The sequence below is a fragment of the Rana temporaria genome, chromosome 5 (assembly GCF_905171775.1).
Source record: "Rana temporaria chromosome 5, aRanTem1.1, whole genome shotgun sequence".
Lineage (NCBI taxonomy): Eukaryota > Metazoa > Chordata > Amphibia > Anura > Ranidae > Rana > Rana temporaria.
In genome coordinates this window covers 405,433,222-405,450,900 of record NC_053493.1, presented here as the reverse complement: position 1 = coordinate 405,450,900, position 17,679 = coordinate 405,433,222, and positions in this window count along the sequence as shown.

The following is a 17,679-nucleotide window of genomic DNA, read 5'->3' as shown; positions in this document are numbered from 1 at the left end:
TTTGCGTCGTAAGGGCGCGCAATTCAAAACGATGTGATGGGGGCGTGTTTTATGTAAATACGTTGTGACCCGACGTAAACAAAGTTTTTTTTGAACGGCGCATGCGCCGTCCGTGGGGGTATCCAAGTGCGCATGCTCGAAATTAAACCGGAACAAGCCAATGCTTACGACGGTGACGTCATTCTACGCAAATCCCTATTCGCGAACGACTTACGCAAACGACGTAAAAAATTCAAATTTCGACGCGGGAACGACAGCCATACTTAACATTGAGTACACCACCATATAGCAGCTTTAACTATACGCCGGAAAAAGCCGAACGCAAACGGCGTAAAAAAATACGCCGGCCGGACGTACGTTCGTGGATCGCCGTAACTAGCTAATTTGCATACTCGACGCGGAATTCTACGGAAATGCCACCTAGCGGCTGGCGTAAAAAATGCACCTAAGATCCGACGGCGTACTAAGACGTACGCCTGTCGGATCGACCCGAGATGCAGTCGTATCTTGTTTTGTAGATACAAAACAAAGATACAACGCGGGAAATTTAAAATTACCCACAGTATTTAAAGACACATTTTTTTTTTGTTTTTAGGTTTAAGATAAATAGAGTGGCAAGGGGGTTACTCTTTTTTCACTTTGTTTTTGCTTACGGTCCAATAGGAATGCTAAACCAACATCCAAGTTTTTTTTTTTTTTTTTACTGCATTCACTGCATTACTGGCTTAACCTGCCATCCTGAAATAGAACCAATCAGTATATATACAATGTTTGGGGGTTCTAAGTAATTTTCTAGCATAAAATACCAATTTAAACTTGTAAGTAAAACGTTACAAGAAAGTGATTAACCGCTTCAGCCCCAGAAGATTTTACCCCCTTCCTGGCCCCAGGGCCGGTGCTACCACTAGGCAAACTAGGCAGCCGCCTAGGGGGCACTGCTGTCTAGGGCACCCAGCCACTGGTGTTCCTACTCTCTTCTTTCTGCAGCAACTATCTAATGCCCTGTACACACGATCAGTCCATCCGATGAAAACGGTCCATCAGACCGTTCTCATCGGTTTGACCGATCTTGTGTACGCGGCATAAGTCTCAGCATCAGCAGGCAGCCGGCGCGCTGTACACACGTATGACTAGATTCATGTACGGCAGCTTAACTTTCTGCGGGTGTAGCGTATGTTATTTACGCTACGCCGCCGCAATTTAGATGGGCAAGTGTAGTATTCACAAAGCACTTGCTCCGTAAGTTGCGGCGGCGTAGCGTAAATTGGCCGGCGTAAGCCCGCCTAATTCAAATGTGGAAGAGGTGGGCGTGTTTTTTGTAAATAATCGTGACCTCGCGTAAATGACGATTCGAACGAACGGCGCATGCGCCGTCCGTGAAAGTATCCCAGTGCGCATGCTCCAAATCACGTCACAAAAAGTCAATGCTTTCGATGTAAACGTAACTTACGCCCATCCCCATTCACGGACGAGTTACGCAAACAACGTAAAACGTGAAAAATTTGACGGCTGTCCGACGTCCATACTTAACATTGGCTGCGCCATGGTTTTGGTGGTTTGTCTTTACGCCTGAAAACGCCTTACGTAAACAGCGTATCTTTACTGCGACGGCAGTGCGGATTCGGACTTACGACGGCGTATCTACTGATTCGCCCGTCGTAAGTCTACCTGAATCTAGCCCATAGTGTCAGAGGGGCAGTGGCAGCGGAAGACTGTATCTGTGTCCCGTCTCCCGAATGAATGGAAGCAAGAAAACATTAATTGATGAGTGAGTGAATAACTTGTATAGCGCTACAAATGCGAACTGAAATCGCCTCAAGGCACTTATTTCCATCCAGTGTCATCCTTATCCTTCCGAAGAGATGAGTCTTAAGTTTTTTCCTGAAGGCCCGATGGTTTTCTTCCATGCAGATGTTTGCGGGCAGAGAGTTCCATAGCCGTGGTCCTTGAACTGCAAATCTTTGTTCTCCCTTTGATCTGTAGCGGGACTTGGGGATGCAGAGTTGGTTTTGGTTGGTTGATCGGAGATCGTGTTTAGGGGTGTAATGCTTTATTTTCTCACACAAGTATTGAGGAGCCTTTCCTTGTGTGCACTTGTGGGTAAGACAGAGGTTCTTGAATGTGATCCTATCCTTTACGGTTAGTCAATGAAGGGTCCTCAGTGATGGGGTGATGGATTCCCATGTTTTTTTCCCTGATACCAGTCTGGCTGCCGTGTTCTGGACAAGTTGTAGACGCAAAATCTGATATTTAGGTAGGCCAATACAGAGGGAGTTTGCGTAGTCGAGTCGGGAATTGATCATAGTTCCAACTACTACTGCTATGTCTTCTTTTGTAATGAAGGGGATGAGTCTACGCAGCAGCCGGAGGAGATGGTGGGATCCGCTGACTACTGATCCTATTTCTGCATCCATCGACATTTCAGAGTCAAAGATGACCCCGAGACTTTTGACTTTGGTGCTTGGGGTGATCATATGTCCAAGGATGGTGGGTGGTATCCATGAAGTCTCAGTTTTTGTCTTTCGGTTTGCGTGGAGGAGAAGAAGTTCTGTCTTGGATCCATTGAGTTTGGTGGGCACTGGTAGGCTCCATTGATGGGCACTGGTAGTCTACATTGATGGGCACTGGTAGGCTGCATTGATGGGCACTTGTAGGCTGCATTGATGGGCATTGGTAGGCTGCATTAATGGGTGATGGTAGGCTGCATTGATGGGCGCTGGTGAGGCTGCATCGATGGGCGCTGGTGAGGCTGCATTTGATGGGCACTTCATTAAAAAGGTTGGGTATACATAGGCAGGGCAAAGGGGGTGGATTTAGGGGTGGAGCCAGGGGGGCGGCAAAATAAAATTTTGCCTAGGGTGTCAAAAATCCTTGCACCAGCCCTGCCTGGCCAGAGCACTTTTTACAATTTGGCAGTGCGTCGCTTTAACAGACAATTGCGCGGCCGTGCGATGTTGTACCCAAACAAATCTTGCGTCCTTTTTTCCTACAAATAGAGCTTTCCTTTGGCAGTATTTGATCGCCTCTGCGGTTTTTATTTTTTGCGCTAAACAAAAGAACAGTGTAAATTTTGAAAAAAAACACACTGGGGCTGATTTACTAAAAACAATGTGCTGCGCCGGTTCATGGCTTAATTGGTGCGCCGGATAAATCATTAATTGGGCGTATGAACCGGCGCAGCAGAGGGCGCAATGCAATAAATATGTAAAGCCGCCGAACTCCCTTTAGAAGTCTATGGGAGAAATCAAAAGTGTTAATTTCAAAGGTTAATATGCAAGTTTTGTCCTAAAAAGTGTTTGGGGGCCTAAATCCTGCCCCAGGGGACATGTATCAATGAATTTTTTATTTTTTAAAACGGCTGTTTTTTCGGGAGCAGTGAATTTAATAATGCTTAAAGTGCAACAATAAAAGTGAAATATTCCTTTTAATTTCGTACCTAGGGGGGAGTATTATATGCCTGTAAATTAGCGCGTGTTTCCCGTGGTTAGAACTGTCTCTGCACAAAATGACATTCTGACAGTTAGTGCATCACTAACCTACTAAACAATAACTTAATAAATGGTGGAACCCTCTAATGTATGAAAATCTCAATAAACTTCAATATTACCACAATAGCGGTCTCTGTGACATGTAACAACACATACAGTATAATACACATCACACTGAAAATAAGACATACTGTATAAGGCCCCTTTCACACAGGCGCCTTATAGTGCGCTCCATACAACTCTATGGAGCGTTGGATGTCATTAAAGTTCATGTGTGTGTAAAGGCAGGCGTCACAATACTTTTGACAATATAGTGAGTGCATGTGTTTGAGCTTTGGGTGCACACCCTAATGCAATAGGCTGCGCACACCTATGATTAGACTTATATGCTGCGGTAAAGTGGCAGCACCTTGGTTACCATTACAAAGTTGTCCAATATGCTGCTCACTTAAAGAAATAAAGAAATACACATTGGGGCAGATCCACAGACAGAGTACGCCGGTGTATCTACTGATACGCCGGCGTACTTTCAAATTACCCGCGTCGTATCTTTGTTTTGAATCCTCAAACCAAGATACGACGGCATCTGGGTTAGATCCGACAGGTGTACGTCTTTGTACGCCTTCGGATCTAAGATGCAATACTTTGGCGTCCACTGGGTGGAGTTCTCGTAGTTTTCCGCGTCGGGTATGCAAATTAGCTATTTCCGACGATCCACGAACGTACGAACGGCCGGCGCATTCCTTTACGTCGTCTCTAGTAGGCTTTTTTCGGCGTATAGTTAAAGCTGGTATTTCGTCGCGTATAGTTAGACTTGCTATGTTAAGTATGGCCGTCGTTCCCGCGTTTAATTAGAATTTTTTTTTTGTTTGCGTAAGTCGTCCGTGAATCGGGATGTACGTAAGGGACGGCGCATACACAGTTCATTCGGCGCGGGGACGCGCTTCATTTAAATGAAACACGCCCCCTAATCGCCGATTTCAATTCCGCCGCCAGAGATAGACTACGCCGCCGTAACTTACGGCGCAAAATCTTTAAGGATTCGAAGATAACCCAAGTAAGTTACGGCGGCGTAGCGTATCTCTGATACGCTGCGCCGGGGCAGATCTTTGTGGATCTGCCCCATTGTATTTTATTGCCCGCTATATTGATATGCATGTTCTTTATTTATTTTTTCATAGCTGGTGACCTACGAGTTGGGCTTTAAATTAAAGGCCCAAACACACGATAAAAAATCGTAAGTAAAACTTTGTCCGATGAACGATCTGCCAATTTTCAGATAGTTAGTACGGTGCTTTTCCACAGCCGATTCTGATTTTTCGTCCAACAAAACCTGGATCTGCACCCTATAAAATATTTGTCGTATGTAAACCCAACGTCTGATTTTCGTTTAATTTGTTTTCGTCAGAAAGAAAAAAAATTGTAAGAGCAAGACTAGGCATGCTCAGAAACAAAAGAATACATACAAAGCCATTCAACACATGACGTCACTTCGGAAGTTGTATTCTATCGTACGAGAATTTTCGTATGGTAAGTAACCTCTTCACTTTCGACATGAGACTAGCATGCCACAAAAATCGGACGACCGGTAGTCCGAAAATTTGATCATGTGTACGAGGCTATAATTAACATTTAATAAAGCTAAATGTAAAATATTTAATAAAAATATAATTAATAACATTTAATAAAGCTAAATGTAACATATTTAATAAAAATATAATTAACCATTTACGGACCGCCCACCATTGCTATACGTCGGCTCTTTGAAAAGGAATATTGCCCGCGATGATCCCCCCCCGATGCAGATCCGGATCATTGCAGGCCCCTCGCCGCCATCCTCAGTAAGGCTGCTTTCACACTGAGGCGCTTTGCAGGCGATATTGCACTACAAATAGCGCTTGCAATGCGCCCGAAAAGAACTGCTCCTTTTTATCTAGTGTGAAAGCCTGAGGGCCTTCCTGCTTTTTTTAATGGATAAAAGATTTAGTGTCAAAAAAAAAAAAAAAGTAAAATAAATATGAAAAAAATTAATTAAAGCGCCCCACGCTCTGGCCAAGCTCGCCGAGCAGAAGCAAACGCATACTTGAGTAGCGCCTGCATATGAAAATGGTGTTCAAACCACACATGTGAGGTATCACTGTGATCGTTAGAGCGAGACTAATAATTCTAGCACTAGACCTCCTCTGTAGCTCAAAACTGGTAACCTGTAGAAGATTTTAAATGTCGCTAATGGAGATTTTTAAGGGGAAAAGTTTGTCGCCATTCCACGAGTGGGCGCAATTTTGAAGCGTGACATGTTGGATATTGATTTTACTTTACTGTTGTCTTATTTTTTTTAATAAAAAACTTTTTTTTTTTTTTAAAAAGTGTGCTCGTAAGACCGCTGAGCAAATACGGTGTGACAGAAAGTATTGCAACGACCGGCATTTTATTCTCTAGGGTGTAAAAAAAAAAATATATAGGCCCAGATTCAGATACAAATGTGTATCTTTATGCAGGCGTAGCGTATCTCTTATACGCTACGCCGCCGTAACTTTGTGAGCCACGTATGGTATTCAGAAAGATTCTGCGGCCAAAGTTACGGCGGCGTAGCGTATAAGGGCCGGCGTAAGCCCGCCTAATTCAAATGTTGAAGATGTGGGCGTGTTTTATTTAAATTATGTGTGACCCCACGTAATTGACGTTTCTAACGAACGGCGCATGCACCGTCCGTGAACGTATCCCAGTTCGCATGCTCCAAATTACGCCGCAATAGTCAATGTTTTCGACGTGAACGTAAATTAGGCACAGGAAGCCTATGTTTTAAGCGTATCTGCCTTTGAGAATCGGCGTAAGGATACGACGGCGCAGTTTTTAAATTACGGCGGCGTATCTGGAGATACGCCGACGTAAACTGTTTCTGAATCCGGGCCAACATGTTTGGGGGTTCTAAGTAATTTTAAAGCAAAAAAAAAAGCCCATCGGCAGGATGGCACGTGCAGCCGAAGCAATGTACAGGTACGTTGCTTTGAATCTGTTGCCTAGCGGCGCGCGATCCCACGATCGTGTCACGGAGCGGCAAAATGGGGGGATGCCATTGTAAACAAGGCATCTCCCGGTTTTGCCTAGTGGCAGGACAGTGATCTACTGCTCCCTGTCATCGGTAGCGGCTATCAGTGTCGTCTCACAGGTATCCCAGCCCCCTAGTGGTTAACACCTTCCCTGCCAGTGTCATTTACACAGTAATCAATGCATTTTTATAGCACTGATCACTGTATACTGTAAATGACAATGATCGCAAAATAGCGTCAAAAGTGTCCGATGTGTCTGGCGCAATATCACAGTCACGATAAAAATCGCAGATCGCTGCCATTACTAGTAAAAAAAATATATAAAAATCCCATAAAACTATCCCCTTTTTTATAGACGCTATGGGCCAGATTCACGAAGCACTTACGCCGGCGTATCTCAAGATGCGCGGCGTAAGTGTAAATATGCGCCAGTGTATCTATGCGCCGTATCCCCAAAACGAAATACGCCTGAAAAACAGCTTTTTCCGACCAACGTAAAAAGATTATACCGGAGCATCGTGGGGTCTAAAATATAGTCAAATATGCAAATGAGGGAGATACAGCGATCCACAAAAGTATGTTTGACCGGCGCAGGCTACGCGCTGTGCGCATCAGCTGTATGTCCGGTCTGAAGTTACCCCTTATAAAAGCAGCCGTAACTTTGCACCAGACGTGTGCAGGTCAGCTAAAGCAGTGGTCATCAACCCTGCCCTACAGGGCCCACTAACAGGCCAGGTTTTATGTATTACCATGGGGAGATGCAGTCTAGAATACTGCAATCACTGAGCAGCAAATGATATCACCTGTGATGTATTTCAGTTATCTTGCAAACCTGGCCTGTTAGTGGGCCATGTAGGGCAGGGTTGATGACCACTGAGCTAAAGCAACACCGTTAGGGACGAGCTGAGCACACACACTTGCAGGACAACAATCTGTATGCCAACATGCCAGGGGCATCCATGGTCATAGCTATACTACTGGATTAGATGCGCGCAGAAGGCATCTTTGCACGTTAAACCCACACATTAATCATGGCACAATGAGAATGCATGCATGCACACCACTGTGGTCCCTAGCACAGACACATCACATCCTCATCAAATTGGATTAGACCAAAGTACACCGCACGGTACTAGGGAGCAGCAACGCCACGCCAAGGCTCCAATTATGTCACTGTACATTCATACACCATTCACACGGTCCTGGGATCACTTCTCCCTGGTCCTGGGGAACCCTACTCCACCAAAACTGAGGGTGACACCCCTTTTCCGGCAGTAATGTCACCCCCACATTCATACATCATTCACAAACATAAAACAAATCATAATCCCAGTACAAAAAAAAAAAAAACCTCAGGGGAGACTCATGGGGGGGGGGATCAGGGGAAGGAGGAGCATCCCCTGGTCTCTGCCCACCTGCCGGCCTGCCCTCCAAGGCCACAGCAATTCTGGTCAGGCCCAGATTGAGGGCTGCCGTATTGGCCTGGACTGCCTGGGTCAGGGCACACACCTCCTGACCCACGCCTGCTGTGGTGGCCTGCATTTCATTAAAACAGTTTATGTAAGCCAGAGAGTTGCATGACATGTCCTGTACTGAGTCCTTTATGGAGGCCAGGCTCTCCTCCATCTGGGCCAAAGTCTGGGTGACCTGACCCAGATGGCGGGTCTGAAGGGCCTGGTCCCTCCGCAGATTAGCAGGCAGAAAGTCTGCCACCCCCCTGGTCTTGTGGGTGGCCTTCCTGCCTCCAGATGAGGCTTGTGGCCTGGGAGTAGGAGAGACCCTTGGGGGGAGCCCTGTTGGGGGAGGAGTGGGAGGGCTACCCCTGCTGGAGGCCTGACTGCTGCCAGCCACAGGGGGAACCTCCTCCAAATGGAGAAGTACCTCATTGGCACTGGTGACCTCCTCCTCCTCAACCTCCTCCTCCTCATCCTCCTCATGAGGTGAGCTGTGGCCACTCCCCTCCCCTGAGGACTCCTGGCTTTCCTGGGGGTCTTCAGCAGCCTGATGTCTGGGGGATGGTGCAGACTGGCCAGATGGCCCTGCACCGTCCTGGCCATCTGTGGATGACACAAAACATTCACAGGTTGGAGGATACACACACTTGTCACATGTTCCCCTTCCCCCCCCACACATGCTACTCGCCAGATAGAAAAAAAAAATAACTTACCTGTCCTCACGGCCTCATCGGAGTCAAAGCCAGGCAGGCCCACCACTTACTGCCTGTGGAAGCACTGGGCCACTGCACGCTCCTCAGCAGTCAGCCTAATGGTGCAAGGTGGTCCCCCTCCAGTGCCCCTGGCATGTGCTGTTAGCTTGGCCAGCTTCCCACGGACCAGGCGCCTCAGATCGTTGATCTTTTTGGTGATCCCACTGACGGTCCTTGTCTCACCCCCCAACACATTGATATAATCTACAATGTCCTGCAGGATCTGCTTCTTCCTGGCCGGGGTGGTGTCCCGACTCTCAGGGCCATGCAAAAACCGCCCATGTAGGGTAATGGCCCTGATCAGAATCTCCTTCTCCCGCACAGAGAAGTTCAACTTCCTCCTCTTTGGTGCCATCTCTGCACCAAACACTCAGCACAAACAGACACAAAAAACAGACAGCACAAACAAACAGCAAAAACACTCAGCACAAACAGACAGCAAAAACAATCTACAATATCACTCTCCCATAATACTCCGACACAAACCAACGAACAGCCACAAACAACAGAACAAAAGCACCTTGCTTCAGGAAGGGAAACAAATGGATGTACTTTTGCAATGGAAGGGCGTATGTCTGGGCCTATTTATGCACTGGGCGTATCTCACTAAGTACGCCGTGCCTAGTTCCTATCTCACTGATTGTGCTGGGCCGAGTTCTGAGCATGCGCAGTGAGGCACAGAACATAGTCAGCGTCATGTGCGCATGCGCAGTCCGGCCGGCCCTTCATTTGCATGGGGTCACGGCTCATTTCAATGGAGCACCCCCACTTCCTTCCCACTTTCAATTACCCCGCCTTACGCCTCGGAATTTACGTTACGCTGGCGTATATTTGGGCGCAAATACTCTGTGGATACGGTGCTTGCGTCTCTAACTTGAGCCGACGTAACGGAAATGAGATGCGCTACACTGGTCTATATATACGCCGGTCTACGTGAATCTGGCCCTATAACTTTTGGGCAAACCAATCAATATACGCTTATTGCGATTTTTTTCTACCAAAAATATGTAGAAGAATACATATTTTTGCGGGATATTTATTAAAGCAAAAAGTAAAAAATATTGCATTTTTTTTTAATTGACTCTCTTTTTTTTGATTATAGCGCAAAAAAAAATGCAGGTGTGATCAAATACCACCAAAAGAAAGCTCTATTTGTGGGGAAAAAAGGACGTTGATTTTGTTTGGGAGCCACGTCGGACGACCGCGCAATTGTCAGTTAAAGTGACGCAGTGAAGAAACGCAAAATGTGGCCTGGTTATTTGGCAGCCAAATCCTCCGGGGCTGAAGTGGTTAAGTGGTTAATGCAAAAATGTTTCAAAATCATATTTCCTACAAATATATATATATGAGCATTCACTGGGCTCACAAATACTGCAAAACCGGTATCGGCGAATACTGGTATTGTTTATTGGAAGGAGATGCTTGTTGTAATCTAAGTTTAGTTGGACTGTACAGCACTATGTCAAAGAAAAGCACAAGATAAAGTGTTCTGTAGGGACAAGCTTATATAAGAACCTCACTCCAGGCAACCCAACTACAAGAGCAGGTAGCACCATTAAAAAGGGGTAGCACAGATGTGAACCTTGTTACACATACATCTCCTCGGCTTTGAAAGACTCTGGGCCTGAATCCAGAACCTTTGATGTTACTCCTGAGCAGTTTTAACAATGTCTTGATTTACCACTCATGACAATGAAAGAGCCATTCACTTTTAAGAAGACAAGCTTTGGTGTCTTTTCTACTCTCAACTTTATAAAGCCTCACTGTTACTATTGTTTTTTTTTTTACTTCAAAGACTTGTGTAGAAATCTGAGACATATAGTTTAAACTCAATGCCAGACAAAACTTTGTATTTATTTATTATTTTATTTTTGTGTAAAGTAGAAACAGGCTGAAGCCTGGGTTTGAGTTGTACTGATTTCTGCAGGGCCGTCTTTAAGGCAGGGAAAAGGGGGCAGCTGTCCTGGGCTCTGTCATTGTTGTGGGGAACAAAGCAGCTGCCTTATACTTGCCATTTATCCCATTTTAAATTCCCTTGTCCCTTGAAGTTTTAATCCTGTGCTATGTCCCGATATCTCAGTGTGAAGTGCTGCAACTAATGCTGCCCAGCTCTGCCCTATTGTTGTGTACAGATGACTCACCTGCAGACTAGGGTGACCACATTTCCAAACTACCATTCAGGGATGCACCCCTTCCCAAAAATCAGCTTGTGCTGTAGCAAATCACAGCACAGTGATTGGACACGAGAGGCGGGATTTATGATTTCTCCAATCACAAGCAGGGGGCGGGATTGTGCTCCTCCAGACATTCCCGGCCAAGACAAGTACTGTCAGTGAGTAAAGCGGTGATATGGCGGCCTTTTTTGGGAGCATTAATTTGGCTTGGGGGGTGGCTGTGTCAGTTTCATTCCGGGACACTGTATTGTCCTGGAATGAAGGTGCCCGGGACAGACCTGCAAAATGCGGGACTGTCCAGGGCATTCTGGGACACGTGGTCACCCTACTGCAGACCCTGGGGCAGATCCACAAAGAGAGTACGCCGGCGTATCTACTGATACGCCGGCGTACTTTCAAATTCCCTGCGTCGTATCTTTGTTTTGAATCCTCAAAACAAGATACGACGGCATCTGGGTTAGATCCGACAGGCTTACGTCTTCGTACGCCTTCGGATCTAAGATGCGATTTTTCGGCGTCCGCTGGGTGGCGTTCCCTTCGTATTCCGCGTCGAGTATGCAAATTGGCTATTTCTGACGATCCACGAACGTACGAGCGGCCGGCGCATTCTTTTACTTCGTCTCTAGTCGGCTTTTTTCGGCGTATAGTTAAAGCTGCTGTTTGGTGGCGTACTCAATGTTAAGTATGGCCATCGTTCCCGCGTATAATTGAAAAAAAAAATTGTTTGCGTAAGTCGTCCGTGAATCGGGCTGGACGTAATTTACGTCCACGTCAAAACAATGACGTCCTTGCAACGTCATTTAGCGCAATGCACGGCGGGAAATTTAGGGACGGCGCATGCGCAGTTCGTTTGGCGTGGGGACATGCTTCATTTAAATGAAACACGCCCCCTACTCGCCGATTTGAATTAGGCGTCATTACACCGCGAGAGATACACTACGCCGCCGTAACTTACGGCGCAAATTCTTTCAGGATTCAAACCAAAAAAAGTAAGTTACGGCGGCGTAGCGTATCTCAGATACGCTGCGCCGGGGCAGATCTTTGTGGATCTGCCCCCCTGTGTTTAATAACAAGAGCATTCATATGTAAATAACAGGAGCATTCATATGTAAATAAAGGCTGCATTCATATGTATATCATATGCATCTCTGCAGTGAAGAGATGATGTGCTGTAACTTCTAGCAACCAATCAGTGAGCAGTATTACTGTACAGTAATCTCTAGCAACCAATCAACAAGAAGAAATCATGTGCTGTAACCTCTAGCAACTAATCAATGAGCCGTAATGTGTGCTGTAACCTCTGGCAACCAATCGCAAACACTGCCTGATCTGATACAGTAAATATCTATTGTATGTCTCAGAGCAGCTGAATAGAAAAATTGCATGGGGAGGGGGGGCAACCAAGTTTTTGGCCAGGGTCCAATCAATATTAAAGATGGCCCTAGATGTCTGTATCTCTAATGGGAAAGTTCACCCTTATTTCCTTTCTCTTGCTCGCCTGGGACTGGTCAGGCTATGGACACTTATGTATTTTGTATGGGAAATTAGCTTTACGAGTCCTAATTTACCTCTGTAGCTGCAAGCAATGTGGAACAAATAATCCTCAAAGTTTACAAGAGGAGTGAAGAAGTAGTTGTAATCAATGATTTGTTCCCACACTTCCTGTGCACCTCTTCTGATCTGAGCTGCTGAGTCACTGCTTGGAGAGGGAGCAGCCTGTACAGTGCCTTGAAAAAGTATTCATACCTTTTGAAATTTTCCACATTTTATCTTGTTACAACCAAAAACATTTATGTGTTTTTATTGGGATTTTATGTGATAGACTGTGTGATGTGATAATTGTGAAGTGAAAGAAAAATTATAAATGTTTTTCAAAATTGTTTACAAATAAATATGTGAAAAGTGGAGGGTGCATTTGTATGGCGCCCCCCTGAGTCAATACTTTGTAGAATCACCTTTCTCTGCAATTACAGCTGCAAGTCTATTTGGGGTGTCTCTACCAGCTTTGCACATCTAGAGAGGGACAATTTTGCCCATTCTTCTTTGCAAAATATCTCAAGCTCTGTCAGATTGGATGGAGAGCGTCTGTGAACAGAAATTTTCAAGTCTTGCCACAGATTCTCAATGTGATTTAGGTCTGGACTGTGACTGGGCCATTCTAACACATGAATATGCTTTGATCTAAACCATTCCATTGTAGCTCTGGCTGTATGTTTCTGGTCATTGTCCTGCTGGAAGATGAACCTCCGCCCCAGTCTCAAGTCTTTTGCAGACTCTAATGCCCTGTACACACGATCGGATATCTGATGGAATCTAAACCAATCGTTTTTTTCATCAGATATCCAATGAAGCTGACTTTCATCAGTCTTGCCTACACACCATCGGTTAAAAATCCGATCGTGTCCAACACGGTGAAGTAAAACACTACGACGTGCTGAGAAAAATGAAGTTCATTGCTTCCGAGTATGCGTCGACTTGATTCTGAGCATGCATGGATTTTTGACCGATGGATTTCCCCACAGACGATCGTTTTTTTCTATCGTTTTTTTAACCATAACATTTTTTTTAAAACAGGTTCTATTTTTTTTCACCGATGGGAAAAAAAACGATGGGGCCCACACACGATCGGTTCGTCCGATGAAAACGGTCCATCGGTCCATTTTCATCAGACGAACCGATCGTGTGTGTATAGGGCTTTATATGCGACTGACAGAGTCTCATAGCTTCTTAGGTGCAAGAATTTGTATCATTTAGCCAGATTCACAAATAGTTACGCCGGCGTATCAGTAGATACGCCGACATAACTCTGAATCTGCGCCGTCGTAAGTTTAAGTGTATTCTCAAACTGAGATACACTTAAACCTAGCTAAGATACGACAGCCTGCGCCGTCATATCTTAGGGTGCAATATTTAGGCTGGCCGCTAGGTGGCGCTTCCGTTGAGTTCGGCGTAGAATAAGTAAATGACTAGATACGCCGATTCACAAACGTACGTGTGCCCGTCGCAGTAACGATACACCTTTAACGTAAGGCGTTTTCCAGCGTAAAGTGATTCCATCAAATAGCTGGCCTAGTCAATGTTAAGTATGGGCGTCGTTCCTGCGTCGAAATTTGAAAATTTTACGTCGTTTGCGTAAGTCGTCCGTGAATAGGGCTGGACGTAATTTACGTTCACGTCGAAACCAATACGTCCTTGCGGTGTACTTTGGAGCAATGCACACAGGGATATGTACACGGACGGCGGGTCACCCCTCCATTAACATAAAACACGCCCCCTCATCCTCATTCGAATTAGGCACGCTTACGCCGGCCCCATTTACGCTACGCCGCTGTAAGTTAGGAGGCAAGTACTTTGTGAATACAGTATTTGCCTCTCTGACTTAAGGCGGCGTAGCGTAAATAGGATACGCTACGCTGCCTTAAATATATGCGCCCCTACCAGAATCTGGCTAATTGAATCAAATGAATCCATCCTTTTTATATATCTTTTTATTTTAAGCTTACACAGATACGCATTATTTAGTACAAGTCTTACAACATCTTGTGGGCTGAAAATGTCTGTACTATTGGGTTTGACTTCTGAAACTTTGGAGAGAGAAAACAAAAGTATTTGTTGGCCATACTGACTGTCTTTTCATTTTTTAAGTGCCATTCATAAAATAACAGCTGGTTGGATGCCATGGACAGAAATTTTTAATATCACTGTGCACAGTTGCATCCCGCACATGTTTAATGTTTCCTCATTCGTGGGAAGCATGCTACTGTTTAATAGCAATATGTATGCCTTAAAGGCAAATCCAGGCACCAACAGCTTTTGGTGAATTGCTTATTCTATCTAGGGAAAGCGCTGACATGAGTTTGTGAGTTCTTAACTTTCCCATGATCCTTTGCAGTCAGCTCGAAAACTCGAAGCAGCAGGACTGCTGTTGTCTATGAGCACTAACTACTATCCTAAGGACCTGACTAACCACTTAAAAATGGGATAGTACACACAGTGGCGGAACTACCGCCATAGCGACCCACGCGGGCGCTATGGGGCCCGCAGCCAAGTGGGGCCCGGTGAGGATGAAGAATGTAAGCCAGCTTCAGGGGCGTCGTTAGGGCGTGGCTTGGGAAGCTGGAGCCCTGAATGGGTCCCCGAAAAGCCCCGAGTGTTTGCCGCATCCGAGTACATTGTTAGCCCCGAGCGTCTGGGAGTCAGGACCATCTGATGCCGAAGGTTGCCGAGTGCGGCCGAGTACCGTCAGCGCCGAGTGTTACGGAGTACGGCCGAGTGCCGTCTCGGCGCTGGCGGCACTCGGCCACTTTCGGCCACTTTCGGCATCAGATGGTTGTTGGGTACAGTGGCTGCATTTGATGTCACAGTGGCGGCAATTGATGGGCACAGTAGTAACGTTTGATGGGCACAGTGGCTGAAATTTATGTTTTTTTTTTTTTTAGTTTGTTTGCCCCCCCCAAAAAATGTTGAGCACCAGCCACCACTGCCTATAAATATTGTACTACATAATTATATTTTTACAGCTGTCACCATTTAATTTTCCCAGGGCTTTTCAGAAAATATATAATGTTGGGGTTCTAATTAACGTTACAGTGAAAAATTTAAATTTTAACCGATAGAGGACCGGCGCACGCAGATATACGTCTGCAGAATGGCACGGCTGGGCACAAGGGCGTACATGTATGTCCCCTTTAAGAGCCCAGCCGTGGGTTGCGCAGCACGCTCGCGACCCGGTCCTCGACTCCATGACCGCGGACCCGATCGCTGCCGGTGTCCCGCGATTGGGTCACAGAGAGGAAGAACGGGGAGAGGTAAGTGTAAACAAACCTCTCCCCGTGCTTACTAGTGAGACTGACACTAGGTCTGTTCCCTGTCATAGGGAACGACGATCAGTGACGTCACATGCCCAGCCACGCCCCCCACAGTAAGAATCACTCCCTTAGGGCACACGTAACCCCTACAGCGCCCCCCTGGTTAACCCCTTCACTGCCAGTGTCATTTTTACAGCAACCAGTGCATTTTATAGCTCTGATCCCTGTAAAAATGACAATGGTCCCAAAATAGTGTCAAAAGTGTCTGAAGTGTCCGCCATAATGTTGCAGTCACGATACAAATCGCAGATCGCCGCCATTACTAGGAAAATAAAAATTATTAATAAAAATGCAATAAAACGATCCCCTATTTGGTAGACGCTATACATTTTGTGCAAACCAATCAATAAACGCTTATTGCAAATTTGTTACCAAAAATATGTAGAAGAATACGTATCGGCCTAAACTGAGGACAAAAATAATTTTTTATATATATTTTTTGGGGATATTTATTATAGCAAAAAGTAAAAAATATTGAATTTTTTTCAAAATTTACGCTCTATTTTTGTTTATAGCGCAAAAACTAAAAACCGCAGAGGTGATAAAATACCACCAAAAGAAAGCTCTATTTGGGGAAAAAAAGGACTCCAATTTTGTTTGGGAGCCACGTCGCACGACCGCGCAATTGTCAGTTAAAACTACGCAGTGCCGAATCGCAAAAAGTGGGCAGGGGCCGGATTCAGATAGAGATACGATCATAGAATCAGTTCCGCATAGATTTCCCTAAGATCCGACAGGTGTAAGTGACTTACACCGTCGGATCTTAGGTTGCAATTCCAGGCCGGCCGCTAGGTGGCATTTCGTTTTTTACACGCGACAAATATGCAAATGAGGATTTCCGCCGATTCAGAAACGAACGCCCGCCGCTTTTTTTTTAAGTCGCTTGCGTTCAGCTTTTTCTGGCGTATAGTTACCCCTGCTATGTGAGGGGTATCCTATGTTAAGTATGGCCGTCGTTCCCGCGCGAGTTTTGAATTTTTTCACGTCGTTTGCGTACGTCGATTCAGAAAAGAGCTGGACGCAAGTTACGCTCACGCCGAAACCAATGACGTCCTAGCGGCGTCATTTGGAGCAATGCACGCTGGGAAAATTTGCGGACGGCGCATGCGCTGTTCGATCGGCGCGGGGACGCGCCTTATTTAAATTGTAGACGCCCCCTAGCCACGGAATTTGAATTCCGCCAGGGGATTTTCCAATATGCCGCCGCAAGTTTTGAGGTAAGTGCTTTCTGAATTAAGCACTTGCCTCAAATACTTGTGCCGGCGGATCGTAAATCAGATAGGTTACGCGGATCTAAAGATCCGCTAACCTATCTGAATCCGGCCCCAGGTCTTTAATCTGCATAATGGTCCGGGGGTTAGGTGGTTAACGTGTGTGAAAAATTAAAAAATTGCCCCAGACTCAAAGTGGTTAAAATCCAGAGCAGTTGTATGGTCTCTTTATTTAGAGGTACATCAATGGGTCAAAGAATTTTGGGCCAGATTCACAGAATAAGTACGCCGGAGTATCTGCTGATACTCCGGCGTACTTTCAAATTTGCTGCATCGTATCTTAATTTGTAATTCACAAACAAGATACGACGGCATTTGGCTAAGATCCGACAGGCGAACGGCTTTGTACGCCTTCGGATCTTAGGATGCAATACTTCGGCCGCGGCTGGGTGGAGTTCGCATCGTTTTCCAGCGTCGGGTATGCAAATGAGCTTTTACGGCGATCCACAAAGGTTTTCGCGTTCGTTACGTCGTCGCTAGTCGGCTTTTCGCGTCGCAAAGTTACGGCTTCTATTGAGGTGGTGTAACAATAGACAACCCATGTTAAAGTATGGCTGTCGTTCCCGCGTCGAATTTAAATTATTTTTTTTTTTTTGCATAAGTCGTCCGGGAATACGAAAGT